This window comes from Acomys russatus, chromosome 19, assembly GCF_903995435.1.
Source record: "Acomys russatus chromosome 19, mAcoRus1.1, whole genome shotgun sequence".
NCBI classification, from domain to species: Eukaryota; Metazoa; Chordata; class Mammalia; order Rodentia; family Muridae; genus Acomys; species Acomys russatus.
The window spans coordinates 36,970,786-36,984,186 of NC_067155.1; the positions used below are offsets into that span (position 1 = coordinate 36,970,786).

At 57.2% G+C, this 13,401-nt stretch overlaps 1 protein-coding gene across 1 annotated transcript in view; it reads right to left on the bottom strand.

Annotated features, from left to right (window-relative positions):
• The window catches only part of Elfn1 (extracellular leucine rich repeat and fibronectin type III domain containing 1), a 60,784-nt gene extending 53,655 nt beyond the window's left edge, over positions 1 to 7,129 (bottom strand). The window contains exon 1 of the mRNA XM_051161121.1: positions 7,018 to 7,129. The gene's annotated coding sequence lies outside the window, so the exon portion shown is untranslated. The remainder of the gene's footprint in view (positions 1 to 7,017) is intronic.
• Between the last annotated feature and the right edge of the window lie 6,272 nt (positions 7,130 to 13,401).

Consider the following 13,401-nt stretch of genomic DNA (forward strand, 5'->3'; position numbering starts at 1 on the left):
AAAATATAATTTTATAATGGAGGGGAGGAACACCACAACATGCGGGACTGTATTAAAGGGTCGCAGCATTCGGAAGGTTGAGAACCACTGTTATAGACCAAGCCATCTTTCCGGTGCCGACACCCTGGATTTCTGACAAGCTGTTTCTCTAAAAAAAAAAACAAAAAACAACAACAACAACAAAAAACCACGCCATCCCTGATGAAGCACGTCCCTCAGATGTAGCATCTCCTTGCTCTGTGGGGACACCAGACGGAGGAAACCAAAACAAGCCCAGATGTCTGTCAGAGGCCTGAGTGTCTTCCGTGAGCTCCCAGGATAGCACTAAGACCCAACAGGTGAGAGGCTGCCTGAGCTCCACAGATCCACACACGTTCATCCTCCGGTTTCCACCTGTTCAGCCAGACTTGAGAAAATGGAAGGGCCCAAATCATGTACATGTCACAAAGCCTGGGCTGCCGTCGGTGTTCCTGCACACACATGTGCGCGTCCTCTGAGCCTATCTCCAAGACAGATACCCGTTTCCAAGGATGTGCACCACTGTCGCCAGCATCCATGGGAATCCCAGGGGGCACACGCACCCCATTTCTACCTCTGAGGCATTAATGGACATCAAAAGGAAGCAAGACTTACTTTCAAAAGCCTCGTTCTTCATGGGGTGTGTCTCTCATTTCCTAACACACACAGATAAGGAACGTTTCGCTTTAGAGAACATTTTCCTCTATAGGGACGCGGCTTCAATTTCAGAAAATTACATTTCATTTATTGGGGAGGGTAGGGCGTGTGCATGCCACGGCGCTTACAGAGAGGTCAGAGGGTAGCTTGCAGGAGTTAGTTTTCTCCTTCCACCGTGTGGGTCACGGTGACTGAGTTCAGTAGCCGAGCTGGGCAGCAAGTGCCTTTACCCACTGGGCCATCCTGCTGGGCCAGCTCCAACTATTCAAGCCATGTCAAAAGAGAAGTCTGTGTTTCTCCATCACCTGTGTCTCCAGCCCAGATCACGAGACTTGTGCCTTGAACCTACTTCTCCACTACAGGCCGTGGGGAGGGGCTTATTACTTATTATTTATTAATCATAATTAATAATTTATTCATTTCTTTGTCTTTGAAACAAGGTCCCTCTTTGCATCCTGGTCTACCCTTGGATGTGAAATCCCCTTGCCTCAACCTCCGCGATCACCCTGACTGCTTCATAGAGACCTTTAAACAGCCTGGTCTCTGGGATGCTACAAATTTCCAGAAGTTTCCCTGAGCTGTGAGAACAAGAACCAGCTCTTCCCAGGAATGTCAGCCTAGGGGGCAGCCAGAACCCTGTGGCCTCCTCTTTCAACTTCTTGGCCTAGGTGGCTGTTCATGCTGGCCTCACTCATCCTGTGGCATACCAGCTTGTGGCCATACCAGGACCCTGGTTCTTGTCCCTCCTTCCTCAGAACCCTCTCTCTTTACATTCTTACCCCCAATGGGCACAGAAGGGCCACCACCCAGGATGTCAGGATCCCACAGGACAGAGCACCGAGTGCAGGGGGCAACTATTTAAGAGGTACAGCACCCTTGCTCTTCTCTATAGACACGCCGTAATAATCCATCCAAACCAACTCTCACCTTACACAGGGCAAGTCATGGCTCAAAAGAGGAGGAAGGGGCCCAAGCAGGCCACACCCCACATCGGACACTTATGTCTCACCCCCTCCCCAGGACATCCTCATCCCATCTCTAGACTCTGCTTTCCAGTCCCCTCTGACACCCAATGCCTCAGACCCATTTGACAGATTAAAACCCAGAGGCACAGGAGAAAGGTATTACTTCCAGGTCACGTGATTGGCAAAGGGGTCACCCTTGAGTTTCAGCCCACACCCTCCCAAAGCCTCCTGGTTGTTGGGGAGCAGGAGTGGCTCTGATGGAAATGTCCCGTGAGAGAAACACTGGACAGGGGGTGATGTGCGCCTCTTTCCTGGGGTTCCAAGAACACAGATGTTAAGGAGATTGGGGGATTATATCTCTTTTGGGGATAGAATCTAAGGAACCCTGTTGCTGCTAAGCAGTGGAAAGGCCCCTGAAATGTCCACCTCACATGAGACAGTCAGAAACCAGGATGCAGGGCTTTAGCAGGCGGACCAGGTGGTGCCTTCCTGGCTCAAGGCTTTGATTTCCCAAGGAACATACCCAAGAAGCCTCGGGCTCTCTGACATCTGTGCTGTGGACACAGTGAGGACTCCAAGGTCCCTTGCCAGAGGAAAGCACTACAGGAGTACACAGCTGTCACTGTCCAGCAGGGCGTGGCTGCCATCTCCTACCTCATCCCACAAAGCCCACTCTTTAGCACTCACTGGATACCCTGGGACAGGCTACAGCACCTTTCTAGACATGATCCTCATCCCTCATCTGGCTACCCAGGGGTTGTCCTCATGAATGTGCATGTATGCTCGCCCAGGTGCACATGTGTGAGTATGCACGTATGTGCGTGTGTGCATGTGCATGAGTGTCTGTGTATATTGGGACTATGTGGCAGCCCACGAGAGCTTCCATATTTACTAAACCAGAGGAAGCTAATGACTAAGAGTTGCCAGAGTTTGATCCTACTGAAAATAAAACTGGGATCTGTCAGTAAACACAAGCGAGTCTCAGGCTGTCAATCATTTCCCTGGGGTTCCCACCATAGGCTTCTGTCTGAACCCAATAGCTTCTAAGGCAGGGGTGTTGTTTTAGCAGGACAGGCTTTCTGAGCTTCTGGTGTCCTGCCAGTATTGCCTGCATGAGTAAAAAGCTCTCACAGAGGTAAGATCGGGAGGGCAGACATGGGCTTCTGAGGCTAGAGGGCTCTGGGGGACACCATAAGCGATGAAGACCTATAGCCATGGGCACAGTTCTCATCTGCAAGGCTGGGAACCTGGCTGTGGTCTCTGACTTGCTCTGTCAGTTCTGACCTAGCATGGCACAGCGATAGTCCTGTCTGGGCCTCAGTTTCCCCGTCTACTGGATGGCTGGACTGTTCTGCAAGTGGAGCTGAGCTGCTAGGCTGGGTTAATGGAAGTTTCCAGAACCGCTCACATGCCTTTCCACCCCCATTTTTCTGAACTTCAGCTTCTTTTTTAGGGTGCCATGGCTTTGCAGATGGCCCTAGTCCTGCCTGTGCCCCAGAATTCCTTCTAATTGTCTCTTCCCGTGACTGGAGTCCATCCCTGGGGCTGGCACAGGGGAGATTCCGTGACAAAAGCTGCAGGGGAACAGCAGCTATTTGAAGACTACACCGGAGGGTAAAAGAACACCCTCCTATCCCTGATGAAGGCCTTAAGGACCAAGAGGCCCTTTTTTGCAAGCCACACCCCTCCATATTGGAGCAGAGAAGCATGGGACCATTTCACAAGAGAGGGGACCCTAAGAGACAGGCCACAGTGGTGCGGACAAGGAGGTCAAACCATCAAGATTCAGGTCCCCCCTGCAGACCAGCCTTGAGCCTCAGCCAAGGGGAGCGAGGAAAAGTCTAAGGCCTCAGTTCTGATGGCTTGAGCCAATCATGACTCAGTTTCCCTCCCCTCCAGAGCTCAGAGGGAGCAAGGAGCCAAGGCTTCCCTCTCCCAATTCTGTGTTTTGCCTGAGGAGACTAGACTAGCCTAGGCCTCCTATTTCCTTCCAATTTGAGGTCCTGGCTCCCTAGGACAGCCCTCCAGGGAGGGAACAGTTTTCAGCCTCTAGAAGCTTAAGTCCTAGTGCTCACAGCTCCTGACCTTGGATGGTCCTAGACCTTTCTGGAAAAAGGAGGCAGATCAGTTGATCTCCATCAGAAACAGCCATGGTGGCTGTGTCTAACTCCCACACTCTGGGCCACAACCTCATTCCCAGGTGCGGACCTCAGTACCCAGGGGGCTGAGGTGACTGGGAGTCCCATGCTGGCCCTCAACTCCTTTGGTCTGCCCCCTTCCCCCTCCTTCTCCCACCCCCCACACCCCTCCCCCGCCTCCAGGAAGCTGGCCTATAGTCTCAGGGAACAGAGTAGGGTTCATAGTGTCAGCTGTCCCGATAGCTCTGCAGAGGGGTACCACAAGGCCACGAGTAGCACCCCACTTCTTGCTCATCTCCAGCACAGATGCAAGAGAGAACACACACGCACGCACACACACACACAAACCAGGTGTTTGCCAGCAGCCTGAACAACCAGCTACTCCCCCCAACCTGGCTTGCTGTGCAACTCTGGACACCATCCTATGCCTCTCTGGGCCTCCTCTCCTCATATGAACCTTAGGAATAGATCGTGCCCAAGTTTCCTGCCGGGGGAGGGGGCATCTGTCATCAGCTACCTACCTCACTCAAGGCCAAGTGACAGTCTACACATTGTTGGGAGAAATTAAATCCAGGACAGAAAACAAAAGCAGAACAACTATGTGGGGTGTGTGTGTGTGTGTGTGTGTGTGTGTGTGTGTGTGTGTGTGTGGTGGTGGTGGTGGTGGTGGTGGTGGTGGTGGTGGTGGTGATGGTGGTGGTGACAAAGGCATCCAATGTCTGCTGTAACACATCATTGCTTCCAAGTTTACACCAGGAAATTTATGGCCCCGTCGGTCGCCTGCTCTGGAGATTTCTCCTGCCTGTCATCTCACTCCTTCTGTCTCTATCTCTGTACCCCCCCCCCCATCCTGATGACGACAAGACTTAGCCTCTTTCAGCTGAGAAATATGAATCCATGGGGCCAGGGCCTCTCTGTTCGTAAATAACCCAGAAGCTACAGTATTTTGAGTCTTGCCACTTAGAATATGGTCGTCTACAGATGAGAACTGGGTTCCTCAGGGGGTAGGATGGTGGTGTAATGGGATCTGAGAATGACTTTGTGAGTGTTGAGGAAAGTTCCCTAGAATCAAAAGGTCTCATCTAGACCCTGGGCACAGGCAATGGTTACAGAAAGAGAGACTTCCTACTGTACTCTCTGGTCCAACTTTGTCAGAATTTTGGCCCTACCTACCAGAGTGCGGTCTAAAGAGCCTGAATTCAAGGACTTAGGTTCAGTGATTCAAATGCCACGGTTGAACTCGGGGCTGCTCCAGGGGGCCTCAACCACCTGCAATTTTTTTTGGAGGCGGGGGTCAAGAGAGAAATGGCTAGCAGACTGTTCAACCCATGTGTGGTGAACCCAAAGCCAAGACACTTTGGGGGAATCAGGATTGGGCTGCTCACCTGCCCTCCCTCCTCTGTTCAGAGCTCTGTTCCCTGATCCCTCTCCCCTCTCTTTCAGGCCTCAGAGTGGGGGCTCACCTCAACTTTTCTCAGAGTCCAGAACAGCCTGCTGTATCATGCTGAGTGATGTACACTCAAAGGGCCATGTACCATAACATTAGGGGGTGCACCAGGCCTTAGGGGGTGCACCAGGCCTTAGGGGGTACACCTGACTTTAGGGGGTACACCAGACCTTAGGGGGTGTACCAGGCATTAGGGGAACAGGGGAAAGAACATAGCTTCAGACCTTTCTCACCTGGAGACCCTAAGGGCTTTCTGCTGCACAGAGTGGGGGCACTTCAGAGCTTTCTCGACCTGCCTGGATCTCTGAGGGTCTGGGGAAAGCAAAAGATAAAGCTAAGGTCTCAGCACATACACACCACACACACACCCCACGCACCCCTGAGTCCAGAGGGAGAAGAAAGCGTTCCCTTATACTGCCCTCCGCTATCTCGACTTTAACTCTCCACCTTTGGCGACTTGGGACACACAGATAGGGTGGGATTTAGGAATCTGTCTCTTTGACACTTGTTCAGTTACAAGGTGACAGCTGAAGAGGCTGGCAGACGCAGAAGAGATGAGGTTATTTGTGCCCTTTCAGTGACATAACCCCAATTTGAGGATTGCCTCTTGGGCTGGGTGAGGGCTCTTCAGAGTATGTCTTTGGGGCATGCTTTTTCTACTTGTTCCCAGCTCAGCCGCCTTCCAGAACTCCTGTCCCCAAAGATCCCAGGCTCTCCTGGGCACGGTTTTCTCACAGCCCTCACAACCTCAGTAGGGAAGGGTCAGGGTCATAGCCAACAGCTTCTTCTTGGAGTTGCATGCATCCCTTGCTTTCCTCTGCCCCAGGCTGGAGAAAACAAGTCCTCCAGATCCATCTTTGTTAACCCTTTGGGCCTCTAAAGGTATCATCCTACCCCCATCTTACAGACCGGAAAACTGAGTCCCACAGACGTCACTGTGCCTGGAGGTCGCATAACCTCTACCGGGAAGAGCTAATTTTGATCTCAGATGTCTCCGTGGGGTCCTGAGGGAAGGGGGTGTGAGGGTGGCTGTAAACACAGCCTGAGACATTCTCTGGCACTACCTTAAGGAAGATGCAGGTTAGGGGTGATCAGGTTCACAGGCTCTTCACCCAGCCCCTAGGTCATGGGAAAGCTCCAAGCCTGTGTGGAGGGTCCGTCAAGTTCCTGGCAAAGTCCTCAACTCCCATACTGGGTTTTTCTTTTTAATCCACTGGTTTCGGATGTAGACCCTGATCTCACGGATGTGGGACTGAGCAGTCCCAGGTGCCCTGCCAGTAGGCTCACCAACCGTGGGAAGGATGACAGACAGGGTAGGGATGGTGACACAGGCGGGATGGGGGTCAGGGGCTCGAGCGAGGAAGTGCGTGGACAGCACAAAGATTTTCACGCAGGGCAGCGGCTGTGGAGGGTCGTTGGCACTGGGAAGCAAGACAGACAGGGTGCACGCAGAGAAGCAAAGTGCTGGGGAGGGGGGCTGCTCCACTACAGGCTGAAGGCTGCGACAGTGACACCGAGGTGACATCAGGACCCCTAGTTGCTGGCTCTGTAGGACTGAACCGGCTCGGATTCTTCCACCGCCAAGTTGCTACAACTTCACCGGCCGCAGCGGCGCTCCCTGTTTGTGAGCAGGGCCTGGGGCGCAGCGCGGGAAGGGGGGAGAGGGGCGCACCGTACACGCCAGGGTGAGAGAAGCGCAATGTCGCTTGCGGGTCGCCCGCGGAGTGCCCGGGGTCCCGTGCCACCAAGCTCGGCTTCGGGCCACGCTGCGACGCGAGATCCCCGAGCTTACCTGCCCGGCCGGGCTCGGCCGGCGTTCCGGGGCTGCACCCTCCACCACCGCCGCCACTGCCACTGCCACCGCCACCACCGCTGCCGCTGCCGTCCTTCAAGCTCTAAGTTCGCTCTCGGATTGAAATTCCTCCCCAGCTTCGCCCATCGATCTGCGCGCGCGCCCCGCCCCTCGCCTGGGGGGGGGTTCGGGGGGGCTGGTTCCCGCCGCCCGTCCTCCCTCCCCTCCCCCCCCCGCCCTCGCCACCAGCCGGCTCCCTCTACCCGCTCCGCCCGCCGCTCAGTCCGGCTGCGAGAGCCGCTCGCCCTCCCTCCTCCCTGCCTCCCGGTCCCCTCTGCGCCCCAGGCTCGGATCGTCTTTAGGATCTGGTTTGCGGGAGCTGGAGATCGAGGGGGCACCTGACAGTCCCTCCCGCACGTCTAAGTAGGAGGGGGTACATGTTACTTTTGCAGAGGCCTCGCACGACCCATCACCATCATCACACTAAGACCTCCTCCTCAGGACCCATGAATCTGTCCCCTGGGGGCGCAGAACGACATTCCTGACTCTGACCCCCCATCCTTCACTCACTCATCCCAACCTCTGAGAGGACTCGGGGCTGGCTCTCCAGCAGCTCTCCAGCTTAGCCTACCAGTCCCGACGAGGTGCGCTTGCTTGTTAGGAAGCACCAGGAGAGAAACCGAGTCAAGAGAGGATTGTCCCAGGCCACCAGGCCCCAGAAGACCCAAGGCTCAGAGCTCTATGGACTCGTCGCTCCGGACAGCACGCTAATGACAGCGTCCTCCATAAATCCTACTCGCAGCCCCACCGGTGCTTCTGCCAGATCCAGTCTCCCCACACGGCCCATCTCGTCCCCACGCGGCGCGCCCCCTCCCCATTTCCTGTTCCCCGCCCGCTCCTGATTCCCGGCCTCAGTACCCCCGGCACGCTCTCTCCCCGCTCCTCCGCTTCTCGCCAGCAGCTGGGCAATTCACCGAGCATACAAAAGAGTTGACTCAATTCAGTAGCAGAGCAAATCAAGATAAATCCTATAGTGTGTGGGGACTGAAGACAGAAAGTGAATGAACGCCCCTAGCACCAAACAGTCTTATGTATAGACTGGCCCTGCTCTGGGGTGGCAGGACTGGGCTCCCTCCTAGCCTGGGTACTTACAGAAACTGGAAGGGGACTGTGGGCTCCTAGCTACCTTCCCCCTGCCAGGCCTTCCTTCAAGCACTGTTTGAACTCAGAAATTAGGGGCTGTTTACCTTCCCAGTGCTTATGGGGTGGGGCTCCCAGGAAGGGACAGCAGATCTGGGCAAAGACTGTGTCTTTGAAATGTGTAACCAGGTAGGGTCAGGTGAGAAGCAAAAGGGCCTCAGGGCCTTTGGGTCATCTATAGTTTTCCCCAACCTGGCCTCCTGTCATGGCCTGAGCCCAGGACAAGGACATATACTGCTAGCTGAATGTTCTAGGCCGTGTTTGGCCCATGGAGGTGTAGGATATCTCCTCAGCTGTATCTAAAATTAGAGTTCTCCAACGGCTGATTTCCAGGCACAAGACCGTGCCTGGGGTCTCCTGGTCACTCTTGGGTGGTATCCTGGGGCTAGCCAGTTCTGTGCACAGGACTAGGAGGGGCCTGACACGCCTACCATCAGTCTCTGGAAGTGAACTCCAAGAGAGAAGGTCTGGTAGTAATCTGAGATTTAGGAGGAGTGTGATTTGTGTAGCAAGAAGCACTGTACTGCCAGATTCCCTGCGCTTTGCTCTTCCGACCCTTTCTACGAAGAACAAGCAAGGGGGGGGGGTTCCAGGTCCCCAGGGGGCCCTTGACCAGTACAACCCACCCTCAAGGCAAGTTTGTGGCCTCCCAGGGTCAGCAGTCTGCAGGAAGGGGAGGAAGATCCCAGGGGGTCAGCTTAAAGGAGGGGAAACAGGGGTAGTCGTCCTTCGGTGGAAGGGTCCCCGGGACATCCAATATTGGAGCGTCCAGCTTGGAGGCCGGTAAGACTGAAGATGGGACCTGACTAGTAGAGGGTCAAATCCCCCAGGTCACATCCCCCAATCTCCAAACTGCTCCACTGGTTGGAACCAAGATCCGGGAGTCCCTGGGGCCGCCCCTCCCCCGGGACAGGATAGATCGGGCCGTTTGCTTGTAAAGCCATTAATTCTATCACAGAGACGCCGGCGCCGCCACGCGAGGACATCTGTCAGGGGCCTATCGCTGTGCTCCACGCCCCCCCCCCCCCGCTGCTCCCCAGACCCAGAACAGCGGAAAAAGGTGCGCCACCTCAGTTCTCCAAGCTCTGAGGTTGCCGAAGCGAGCTCGCCAGCGATGGACCTAAAGGGGGCGGGGCCGCGGCACCCTTGGGACAAAGATTTCCCCTGTTTGGGGTCTGGGCTTTGCAACCTCCCATCACAGACAGGAAGAAGTGACCAACTCCCCTGTTCCCAAATACTAGGGCTCACTCAGGCTCTGACCTGAGCTTTGGGATGAGGCTGGGAGAGGGCACGGAATCCTCCTGATACATCAGGGTGTGAGAAGGGACGGCGGCGGCGGGGGGGGGGGGGGCGGGGAGCCAGAGGGGTTGGCAAGACGACACTGGCTCCTTTCCTCACAGGGAACGGAGCACTTCACCCTCAAACCCTTCCGGGAGTTTCGCAGGCCCATCTGCTCCCCAGAGCCCCTAGGCAGCTGCTTGTGAATGTGTCACGCGTGGGCGATGGGTCGCAAGGACTCGAAGCTGTTGGGGGTGGTCCCTGCTCATGCCTGTCAGGGTGGCTCCGGGGACTTCACATTGAGGGACTTAGAAAGTGCTTTGATGTTGAGAGATCGGCCAAGGCTCTTGACCTCGGGTGGTCACTGTCCATACCGGGCTGTCTGGGAAGAGAAAAAGTTAGGGGAGGGGGAGGTGAGGCCTCGAGGTCTGAGGAAGGGAAGAATGGGAAAAGAGGAGCGGGCTGGTGATCGAGTGAGAACTGAGGAGGGGACAGCCTCTCGCTGAGGTCTGGCAACAACGCGCAGCCAAACCCAACCCAGCGGCTTTCCCAATCCCTACAGGCTCTTGTCACAGGCGCCTATTAATAACTAGGACCCAGGTCCTTCCAGGGAGCTGGACAGAGCTCGGACACCCGTCTGAGGTCGGGGCGCGGGTCTTACACTACCCTTCCCAAGGCTCCAGAGCCTGGAGACCAGTGTGCCACACGAAGGCGAGGCCCCACTACCCACTTTTCCCTCCTTGAACTAGGAGTGGAGGTATTCGGACTGGGGGAGGGGTGCAGCTTCTGGGCCAACGTGGGGCACCACGGCCATCCCGTGCACCCTACGGCAAAGCGACCCCACCACCGCGTAGGGAGCATGCCCAGCAAAGTTTCGGGTCCCGGATGGTGCTTCCTAATCCCAGGTGGGGTCCCAAGCCCAGGCTCTCCTATCTGTGGAGCCCAGAAGGGAAGTTTGTCCGGTCGGAGCTGGGCGATGAGAACTTCGGGTACACCCCCCTTGTAACGCCGGTAAGTGGGGGGCGCCCTGGAGTCTCAGACTAAACGCGCCGCATCCAAAGCCCCACGGGCAAGGAAGGGACTCGGCCCAGGTGCGGGCACCCTGGACAAGGTGAGGGGGACTGGGACGATAGCGGTGACTAGGGCTGCGGGAGCCGTTGGGGACTCCCGCGCCACCCGGGAAGCCGGTGAGAGCGCATCCTCCCTGCCCCTGCCCCTCCCCCTCCAGGGGCGGGGACCTGTGGACCCCGCGTCTGCGGCAGAGTGTACCCCCACCCACTGCACACCCCTTCCTACCTGAACCGGGCTGCGGCCCCCAGGGCTGAAAGCTTAGTCGCCGGCTAGCGGAGCGCGCGCGCCCAAGTCCCGGGAGCGCCGCGGTGGCGGCGGCGGCAGCAGTGGCGAGCCCTGCTTCTTTCTCCTCTTCCTCCTCGGGGCTCTCGCAGGCTCCAGACAGACCTCCTCCCCCTCCCGCGTTGCCCGCCCCTCCCGGAGCCCGCCGGGCTTGGGGATCGGCCTCTCGCCGGGAGCAGAGAGGAGCCTGCGGGATCCGGGCTGCGGCGCTCACTGCGTCAAGAGCGGGGACCTCGCGATCGGAGCATCCCCGGACCGGCCGGGCAGGCGGGGCGGCCGCGGCGCCGGCGACGCCGAAGGGGCCGGGCGGCTCCGGCTCTCGAGCTCGGGCGCGGGCGCGGCGGCAGCGGCCGCGGCGACGCGAGGCGGTGGTTCATTTTGTGAGCGCGAGGCAGGTCGGACGTGGGAGCCGAGCGGGGAGGGGACCAGAGCAGAGGCAGGGGCCGCAGCATGTCCATTGGTGGTCCGGGGAGAGGGTGAGGGCTCCCCGAGGGGAAGTTGGCTGGAGCCGTGGGGACATCTCAGGACGCCGCGACACAACCTCACCTCCTTTCCCTGGCCCTGCCTGCGTCCCCTGCCCGCGCCCCAGGCCAATGAGCCGAGCCGTGGAGTCCAAGTCCCTGAGTGTCAAGGGGTTGGGACCCTTTGTGGCGATGGGAGGTGGGTACGAGAGGCGAGGATGTGCACGCGCATACAGTCACGGCTGTGCACACATACGTACACGCACGAAGCCATGTAGAAGTTGACCCCGAAGTCAGACCTCGTGTAAGCGCGTGTGTCACAGCACCACCCGCAGGGACCGTTGTTTCATGGGGCGGGCGGCGGGGAGGGACAAGTAGGAGGTGGTACAAGATTCTCAGGCCCTCTGAGTTGCAACATGCCCTTTTCCCACCAGGGACTCGCTCTCCCCTAAGGTCACGGGCCCCCTTCACAGTCCTCCCTCCTGCAACGCTTGTCACCACCCCCTTGGACTGAGAGACCCGGAGGCGTGAGATCAGCCTGGCACCTTCCCATTCCCGGAAGGTTCCGAGTGGCGGATTCCCCTCCCACTAGCCTTTCTCTTAATTCTCTGGGGATCCAAGTCTCCCCTCTGGGGCTCTGAGCCCCGGGCAGTCCACCCCACCCCCACCCCACTCCTCATTCCCGGAACACTGACAGAGCCGGCCGCCTATTCTCCCACTCCCTACCGCGCCCCTTCCCCAGCCTGTAGCTTTCGCGTTGGGTTGAAATTCAAAATCAAATTCAAGAGCGCCCTCGCCGGGCTAAGGTCTTGCGCGCATCTTCTGAGCCTCGGTGCGCTTGCTGAGCTGAAGGACCCCCTTTGGTCAGAGCGGGAGCGACCCTTTTGGGTGCCGCTTCTTAGCCAAGAGGACCCTCAAGAAGCAGCGTCAACAAAGACAGAGCGGGCGGGGAGGGGGAGGCTGGAGGAGCTGCGTACAGCCAAGTACATCGGCAACCGGCAAGGGGATGCTGGGGGCTAGGGGCTCGCCCCTGGGGTTGCCATAGCACCAGGGATGGGCACGGGAATGGCATGAAGATGCGCGGCCATAGGACCGGGATGGGCGTCCGCTAGCTCGGGTCCTGTGGCCTGTCCTGCGAATCTTCTGCAGGTCATAAACTCCATCCAGCCTGCGGCACCTGGCAGGCGGCCCACACTTGGCAGGACCCTAGGCATCGCCCAGCCCATCTTTCCTTTGGAACCCCCGAGGTTCCTTTGGAACCTCCAGCTGACGCTGAGGGTAGAGGAAAAGGTCTGTCTCCTTTCCGGTGGATTCTTGGACACAGAATATGATGGTCAAGGGGACAGCTCTCCAGTCCACTCAGCTCAAGGCATTCAGACCTTAAGAGGATCACTGGGACCGAAGGCCCAAAGGCTACCTACTTTTGGGGACTCTCTTGCTGGGCCTCTCAGAATCTACCCGTCAGTAACTTAGACCTGTTCCAACACTTACCCCTTCCCAACATTCTGGAATTTGACTCCTCCTGAGAGCTAACTATCCTTGCTGAGGAAAGAGAGCTGCTACCCTTAGCCCAAGCTATGCATCTACCCTCACTGCCTCCCACCCCACAGACAGCTCTTTATAATGATGTTGAAAAAGAGACCCTCAGCCAGGATGATGCACCCACAAAAAGGCCGGGATCCCCTCAAGCTGACAAGGCTACAAAGCTAACCTCAGATCAGAGCCACAGGGATGAGATTGAAGGAAGGCTAGCTTTCTCCTGAATCTCATCCTCACCCCCCCATCCCTCCCTCCCTCTCCCATTCTCCTGAACCCTGTCACCACCAGACATACGTACCCTCAGAGAACCCCTGCAATGTGGGCATCATATATACAGTATCCACCTATGTGCAGAACAGCTTTAAGCTCACCCTCATGAAGGACATCAGTCCTGGAAGGAAGTACAGCCACCGCCCCCCCCTACACACCCGGGATCTCCACTGAGAAGTCACAGAGGAGGACCTAAGGCCCCTCACTCTGCTCCAGGGTCACACATACCCCGGGGGTCCAGAGGGAGCAAGCAGGGTACCTGAGCTTGTACACTGGTGTGGGA